This window comes from Nothobranchius furzeri, chromosome 9, assembly GCF_043380555.1.
Source record: "Nothobranchius furzeri strain GRZ-AD chromosome 9, NfurGRZ-RIMD1, whole genome shotgun sequence".
Lineage (NCBI taxonomy): Eukaryota > Metazoa > Chordata > Actinopteri > Cyprinodontiformes > Nothobranchiidae > Nothobranchius > Nothobranchius furzeri.
Window position 1 is genome coordinate 66,791,425 of NC_091749.1, and position 8,266 is coordinate 66,799,690.

Below are 8,266 nucleotides of genomic sequence, written 5' to 3' on the forward strand. Positions count from 1 at the left end.
GAACCTCATCTGTGCTTGAACCGTTTTGATCCAGTTGAGCTTTCAGAGTTATCAAAAATATTAGCTTCATCTAAACCTTCAACTTGCATTTTGGATCCAATCCCAACCAAATTATTTAAAGATGCATTTCCTTTGGTTACTACCCCCATTCTAAATATAATCAATCTATCCTTAGTAAATGGATATGTACCACAGGATTTTAAGGTTGCTGTAATCAAACCTTCACTTAAGAAGCCTTCTCTGGATCCAGATGACCCAATGAATTATAGACCAATATCTAACCTTCCATTTTTATCCAAAGTCCTGGAGAAAATAGTGGCCATCCAAGTATGTGAGCATTTAAAAACTAATGCTTTGTTTGAGGAATTTCAGTCTGGTTTTAGAGAGTATCACAGCACTGAAACTGCATTAGTGAGAGTTACAAATGATATTCTCATGGCCTCAGATAAAAGAATCTTGTGTCTGTTCTAGTCTTGTTAGATCTCAGTGCTGCCTTTGACACAGTTGATCACAATGTTCTTTTAGAGAGACTTGAACATGTAGGGGATCAAAGGAACAGCGTTAGGCTGGTTTAAATCCTACCTGTCTGACAGATTTCATTTTGTAAATGTACATGACAAATCGTCTTCATACTCCAGGGTTACTTGTGGAGTACCACAGGGTGCAGTGCTTGGACAAATTCTTTTTACTATATATACGCTCCCAATTGTTAAAATCATTAGACAGCATGGGATAAACTTCCACTGTTATGCTAACGATACTCAGTTTTATTTATCCATTAACCCTGATGAACCTAATCGCTTGGGTAGATTACAGGCTTGTCTTGAGGACATAAAAAATTGGATGACTCTAAACTTTTTGCTTTTAAATCAAGACAAGACGGAAGTTCTCATCTTTAGACCAGAAATCCAGAAAAGGAAATTGCTTAGCCAATCGCCTGACCTTAATGGCATTACATTAATCTCCGAGAACAAAGTAAGGAACCTTGTGTCATGGTCTGCGTCTGTCTTCCCCATGTGTCTCCTGGTGTCCTCCATCCCTCTCTAGATTCCCTCTTGTGTCTCTTTGTTCCCCAGCTCCTCTTGTGCTCCACTCCATGTTCTCCCCTTGTGTTGTAGCCCTTTAGCGCCCTCATGTGTCCTTGTCTGTATCCCTGTTGTGTGTCTTATGCTGTAGCTCTTTGGCGCCCTCATGTGTCCTTTTTCTGCGTGTCAGTTTAGTGTCTTATGTTTATAGTCCTTTAAGTCTAGTCCTCCCAGGTTTTGTGTCATCTCATTCTTCCCCAGGTCCTCCAGGTCTCGTTTACATTCTGTGTCCTTGTAGTCCCCAGCTTCCTTGTCCCCAGCTCAACGTGTGTGTGTGAGATCCAGTCTCCTGCTCAGTTTGTGTGTTTGTGTGTGTGTGTGTGTGTGTTGTTCTGTGTGTGTGTGTGCTTGTCCATTCCCCTTTCCCGTTTATATATTAGTGCCTTGGTGTGTGTGTATTAGTCCTTCCCGCAGCCTTTAGATTTAGTTTTGGTGTCTTAGAGTTTCTTAGGTTTATTTGGCCCTCCTCTGTTTCTGTTTGCCCATTTTGATTATTAGGTTCACCTGTCTTCCCTCCAGCTCTCACTTCACACACCTGCTCCCATTTTCCCTAATCACTTCTCCCAGCGTATTTAAGCCCTGTCTGTCTCTGTGTTCTTGGCGGTCCATTGAATGTTTGTTATTCTGTCAGTCTCGTCTCGTTTGGATTACCAGTGTTCTTTGCCCCTTGGACTTTCTAGAGTTTTTGATCTCCAGAGCTTATCTGGAATTTTGGACTTCTGGCTCGCTGCCTGGATTTACTTTTGTTCCGCCTTCAAAATAAAGAATTTTACTTTTTCATCATCTCTGCCTCGTGTCATCCTGGGTAACTGCATATTTGGGTCCTAACATCCTCAGAACGTGACAGAATGGACCGACCAGAACAGGACCCAGCAGGAACTCCAGGTACACAGGAGATGTTCTATTATGACGGTGATCCAGACCTTTGTATGGGTTTCATTCGGGACTGTGCCCGTTGTTTGGACTTGGAATCTTCAGAGTTCAACAAGGTGTCGTATATGGTGCTCTGGTTGAGGGGTAAAGCCATGCGGTGGGTTGCTGACCGGTTCGACATAGAGGATCTTAAGGCTGTGTCTTTTTGGGACTTTGCTGCATTGCTCCTCCGCACTTTTGGCCGAGATCCTCCTCCACCAGTCGCTGATGCCACCTCAGCATCTCAGATGGGTCACACCGCCACACCCTCACCAGGTCCTGACAGGGCCACCACTTCCTCTCCGATGTGTCACACCGCCACACCCTCACCTGATCCGGACTGCATCAACTCCCCATCTCAGACCATCAGAACCGGATTCATTTCAATCTCTCCTATGCATGTTGATGCCACCTCAGTTTCTCAGATGGAGTACACCACCACACCCTCACCAGGTTCTGACAGCGCCACCACTTCATCTCCGGTGGGCTGTATCACTTCCTCCGCACCTGTTGAAGTCACCCCCGCACCTCCTAGGAGTCGTGCTCATCGTAGACGACAACGCCATCACCAGCACTCTACTGAGGCCAGAGTGGTGCCGCCTATCTCAGAGGCCCCTACTCGGAGACCTGCGTCTGAGTCACACCTCACCTCAGCGGTGGTCCAAGGGAACGCATCGCACCTCGCCTCAGCGGTGGTCCAAGGGGACGCATCGCACCTCGCCTCAGCGGTGGTCCAAGGGGACGCATCGCACCTCGCCTCAGCGGTGGTCCAAGGGGACGCATCGCACCTCGCCTCAGCGGTGGTCCAAGGGGACGCATCGCACCTCGCCTCAGCGGTGGTCCAGGTGGACGCATCGCACCTCGCCTCAGCGGTGGTCCAGGTGGACGCATCGCACCTCGCCTCAGCGGTGGTCCAGGTGGACGCATCGCACCTCGCCTCAGCGGTGGTCCAGGTGGACGCATCGCACCTCGCCTCAGCGGTGGTCCAGGTGGACGCATCGCACCTCGCCTCAGCGGTGGTCCAGGTGGACGCATCGCACCTCGCCTCAGCGGTGGTCCAGGTGGACGCATCGCACCTCGCCTCAGCGGTGGTCCAGGTGGACGCATCGCACCTCGCCTCAGCGGTGGTCCAGGTGGACGCATCGCACCTCGCCTCAGCGGTGGTCCAGGTGGACGCATCGCACCTCGCCTCAGCGGTGGTCCAGAAGCGGACGCCACCCGGCTCGAGCCCCGAAGCAGACGTACCTGGCTCGAGCCCCGAAGCAGACGTACCTGGCTCGAGCCCCGAAGCAGACGTACCTGGCTCGAGCCCCGAAGCAGACGTACCCGGCTCGAGCCCCGAAGCAGACGTACCCGGCTCGAGCCCCGAAGCAGACGCTCCCACGTCCCCGGGCCCCGAAGCAGACGCTCCCACGTCCCCGGGCCCCGAAGCAGACGCTCCCACGTCCCCGGGCCCCGAAGCAGACGCTCCCACGTCCCCGGGCCCCAAAGCAGACGGTGCTCCCACGTCCCCGGGCCCCAAAGCAGACGGTGCTCCCACGTCCCCGGGCCCCAAAGCAGACGGCGCCCCCTCCGGCTCTGAAACAGACGGCGCCCCCTCCGGCTCTGAAGCAGACGGCGCCCCCTCTGGCTCTGAAGCAGACGCGCCCGGCTCTGAAGCCGACGTCGCCCCCTCTGGCTCTGAAGCAGACGCGCCCGGCTCTGAAGCCGACGTCGCCCCCTCCGGCTCTGAAGCAGACTCGCCCGGCTCTGAAGCCGACGTCGCCCCCTCCGGCTCTGAAGCAGACTCGCCCGGCTCTGAAGCCGACGTCGCCTCCTCCTGCTCTGAAGCGGACATCTCTGTCTCAAGTCTCCCCACACGTGTTCCAGTTCCCCAAGCCTCAAGTGTTCCCATCTCGAGTGTTCAAGTCTCCCAGCCTCCCGAGTCACAAGCCTCCCAGTCTCTAGCCTCCCAGTCTCTAGCCTTCCAGTCACCTCAAGCCTCCCAGTCTCTAGCCTCCCAGTCTCTAGCCTTCCAGTCACCTCAAGCCTTCCAGTCACCTCAAGCCTCCCAGTCTCTAGCCTTCCAGTCACCTCAAGCCTCCCAGTCTCTAGCCTTCCAGTCACCTCAAGCCTCCCAGTCTCTAGCCTTCCAGTCACCTCAAGCCTCCCAGTCTCTAGCCTTCCAGTCACCTCAAGCCTCCCAGTCTCTAGCCTTCCAGTCACCTCAAGCCTCCCAGTCTCTAGCCTTCCAGTCACCTCAAGCCTCCCAGTCTCTAGCCTTCCAGTCACCTCAAGCCTTCCAGTCACTTCAAGCCTCCCAGTTTGACGTTCCCCAGTCTATGTCCCCTCAAGTTCACCAGTCTGAAGTTCCCCAGTCTATGTCCCCTCAAGTTCCCCAGGCTGACGTTCCCCAGTCTACGTCCCCTCAAGTTCCCCAGGCTGACGTTCCCCAGTCTACGTCCCCTCAAGTTCCCCAGGCTGACGTTCCCCAGTCTACGTCCCCTCAAGTTCCCCAGTCTGAAGTTCCCCAGTCTACGCCCCCTCAAGTTCCCCAGTCTGAAGTTCCCCAGTCTGTGTCCCCTCGTAGTCGTGGTCTTGATCCTGTGTCCCCTCTTAGTTTTAGTCTTGGTCCTGTGTCCCCTCTCAGTCTTAGTCTTGGTCCAGTTTTCCCTCTCAGTCTTAGTCTTGGTCCAGTTTCCCCTATCACCACACTCCTACAGTCCAGGCTCCTGGTTCCCCGTCGCCGGCCCCCCAGACTCCCACAGTCCCGGCTCCTGGTTCCCCGTCGCCGGCCCCCCAGGCTGACACAGTCCAGGCTCCTGGTTCCCCGTCGCCGGCCCCCCAGACTCCTACAGTCCAGGCTCCTGGTTCCCCGTCGCCGGCCCCCCAGACTCTTCTGTTCCCTCCTCGCCCGCCCCTTTTTGGGTTGTGTTTTGTTTGCTCCCTCCTCTCCCTCCCTCTGGTTGTTTCGTGTCTGGTTTTGGTCTTGTCTTTTGCTTGTGGTGTTTGTCTGTCTTATGGTCGTCTGGTATCCGCCCTTAGAGGGGGGGGTACTGTCATGGTCTGCGTCTGTCTTCCCCATGTGTCTCCTGGTGTCCTCCATCCCTCTCTAGATTCCCTCTTGTGTCTCTTTGTTCCCCAGCTCCTCTTGTGCTCCACTCCATGTTCTCCCCTTGTGTTGTAGCCCTTTAGCGCCCTCATGTGTCCTTGTCTGTATCCCTGTTGTGTGTCTTATGCTGTAGCTCTTTGGCGCCCTCATGTGTCCTTTTTCTGCGTGTCAGTTTAGTGTCTTATGTTTATAGTCCTTTAAGTCTAGTCCTCCCAGGTTTTGTGTCATCTCATTCTTCCCCAGGTCCTCCAGGTCTCGTTTACATTCTGTGTCCTTGTAGTCCCCAGCTTCCTTGTCCCCAGCTCAACGTGTGTGTGTGAGATCCAGTCTCCTGCTCAGTTTGTGTGTTTGTGTGTGTGTGTGTGTGTTGTTCTGTGTGTGTGTGTGCTTGTCCATTCCCCTTTCCCGTTTATATATTAGTGCCTTGGTGTGTGTGTATTAGTCCTTCCCGCAGCCTTTAGATTTAGTTTTGGTGTCTTAGAGTTTCTTAGGTTTATTTGGCCCTCCTCTGTTTCTGTTTGCCCATTTTGATTATTAGGTTCACCTGTCTTCCCTCCAGCTCTCACTTCACACACCTGCTCCCATTTTCCCTAATCACTTCTCCCAGCGTATTTAAGCCCTGTCTGTCTCTGTGTTCTTGGCGGTCCATTGAATGTTTGTTATTCTGTCAGTCTCGTCTCGTTTGGATTACCAGTGTTCTTTGCCCCTTGGACTTTCTAGAGTTTTTGATCTCCAGAGCTTATCTGGAATTTTGGACTTCTGGCTCGCTGCCTGGATTTACTTTTGTTCCGCCTTCAAAATAAAGAATTTTACTTTTTCATCATCTCTGCCTCGTGTCATCCTGGGTAACTGCATATTTGGGTCCTAACATCCTCAGAACGTGACACCTTGGTGTTATCTTTGACCAGGACATGTCATTCAAATCCCAGGTTAAACAGGTTTGTAGGATTTCCTATTTCCACCTTCGGAATATTGCTAAGATTAGAAGCATCCTTTCCAGGAGTGATGCTAAAAAACTAGTTCATGCATTTATTACATAAAGACTGGATTACTGTAATTCATTACTCTCAGGAAGTCCACAGAATGTAGTTAAAAGTCTGCAGCTTGTCCAAAATGCTGCAGCTAGAGTTCTGATGAGAATTAAAAAGAGATCATATCTCTCCTGTCTTAGCTTCCCTACATTGGCTACCTGTTAAATTCAGAATAGATTTTAAGATCCTTCTTCTCACATATAAAGCTCTTAATAATCAAGGTCCATCATACATCAGTGATCTGATTGTTCCATACGTTCCTAACCGAGCACTTCGCTCTCAGACTGCCGGTCTACTGGTGGTTCCAAGAATATCTAAAATTAGGATGGAAGGCAGATCTTTTAGTTATCAGGCTCCTCTCCTGTGGAACCAGCTCCCAGCCTCAGTCCGTGAGGCAGACACTTTGTCTTCTTTTAAGAATAGGCTTAAAACATTTTTATTTGATAGGGCCTATGGTTAAAATCTGATGTTAGCCTATATCTGGACAAGTGGGGGAGTACAGGGAGGTGGAGTGTACAGTCGGTAAAGATGGCTCTCCCTTGCCCTGACTCCAACATGCCTCCATCTAAATAGGATAGATTATCCAGAGTTATCTCTGTAGTTATGCTGCTATAGGCTTAGACTGCTGGAGGATACACTGACCACTTTTCACACTCTACTGCTTTCTTCTACAGTCTGCTCTTTAACTGTACTATTTTCTGCAATTTTAGCTGTTAACTTTATTTTCTCTCAAAGTGTTTTTCTCCCCAGAAGAAGCTACAACAATGTTCTGCTGAGCTGTGGTGGCCTCATGGAGGGGGCCATCGACTAGTACACTGCTGCTAACCACTAAAACATTATCCCTCTCCTGATAATAACTTTTTGCTTTCCTTGACGTTGGACGTGCTACTACTAGTTTATCCGTTTAATTATAGATCCACTAGGATAAAAACAATAAAGTTTATCTTTCACCAAATAGAATATTTACTAAGACATCATAATATAACTATAGACACATTACTTGTCTTTGTGTGTGTGTGTGTGTGTGTGTGTGTGTGTGTGTGTGTGCTGTATATGTAATTCAGAATGTATTCAAACAATAACTAGAAAAAAATTGCATTTATTGCACAAATGCTGTTTGAATGCTGGATAGCTGAAACTGTAAGCTGAAGCTGCTGAACAGCTGAACTGAAGCTGAAATTAAGCAAAACTGTCAAAATGAGCTGAATGTCTTGAAAGATGTAGAAGCAAAAAGCACCAAGAAGCAAATAAAGCACAAAATGTAAGTGAAGAATAGAGAAAAATAATGCTAAATAGCAACAAAAATCTGTGAACATTGTATAAAAATCTGGACAGCTTAAATGTCTAAACACCTGTTATTTCAGTTTGCCAAGTTTAACAGTTTAATCTTTACATTTAGCTGAACTGTGAAATTAGCAGTTTATGCTAAATTTGGTAACTGATTGCTGAAGTTGTTGAATAGCTGAAGTAAGCTGAAACTAAGCTAAACTGTCAAATGAGCTGAATGTAGTGAAAGATGTGAAAGGAAAAAGCACCAAGAAACAAAAAAAAAGCACAAAAAGTAAGTGAAGAATCAAGAAAACTAATCCTACATAGCAGAAAACTCAAATCTGTGAACACTGTTTAAAAAAATTGGACAGCTAAAATGTCTAAACACCTGTTATTTCGGTAGGACTAGTTTAACAGTTTAATTTTTACATTAAGCTGAACTGTGAAATTAGCATCATATGCTGAATTCAGAAACTGATTGCTGAAGCAGAAACTAAGCAAAACTGTTAAAATGAGCTGAATGTTTTGAAAGATTTAGAAGCAAAAAGCACCAAAATGTAAATAAAGCACAAAAAGTGAAGAATGGAGAAAATAATCCTAAACAGCAGAAAACTGAAATCTGAACATTATTTAAAAATCTGGACAGCAAAAATATCTAAACACTTGTTGTTTGAGTAGGACTAGTTTAACAGTTTAATTTTTATATTTAGTTGAACTGTGAAATGAGTAGCATAAACCAAATTCAGAAACGGATTGCTGAAGCTGCTGAATAGCTGAAGTGAAGCTGAAACTAAGCTAAACTGTCAAAATGAGCTGAATGTATTTAAAGATTTAGAAGCAAAAATCACCAACAATTGTAATAAAGCTCGGAATATAGG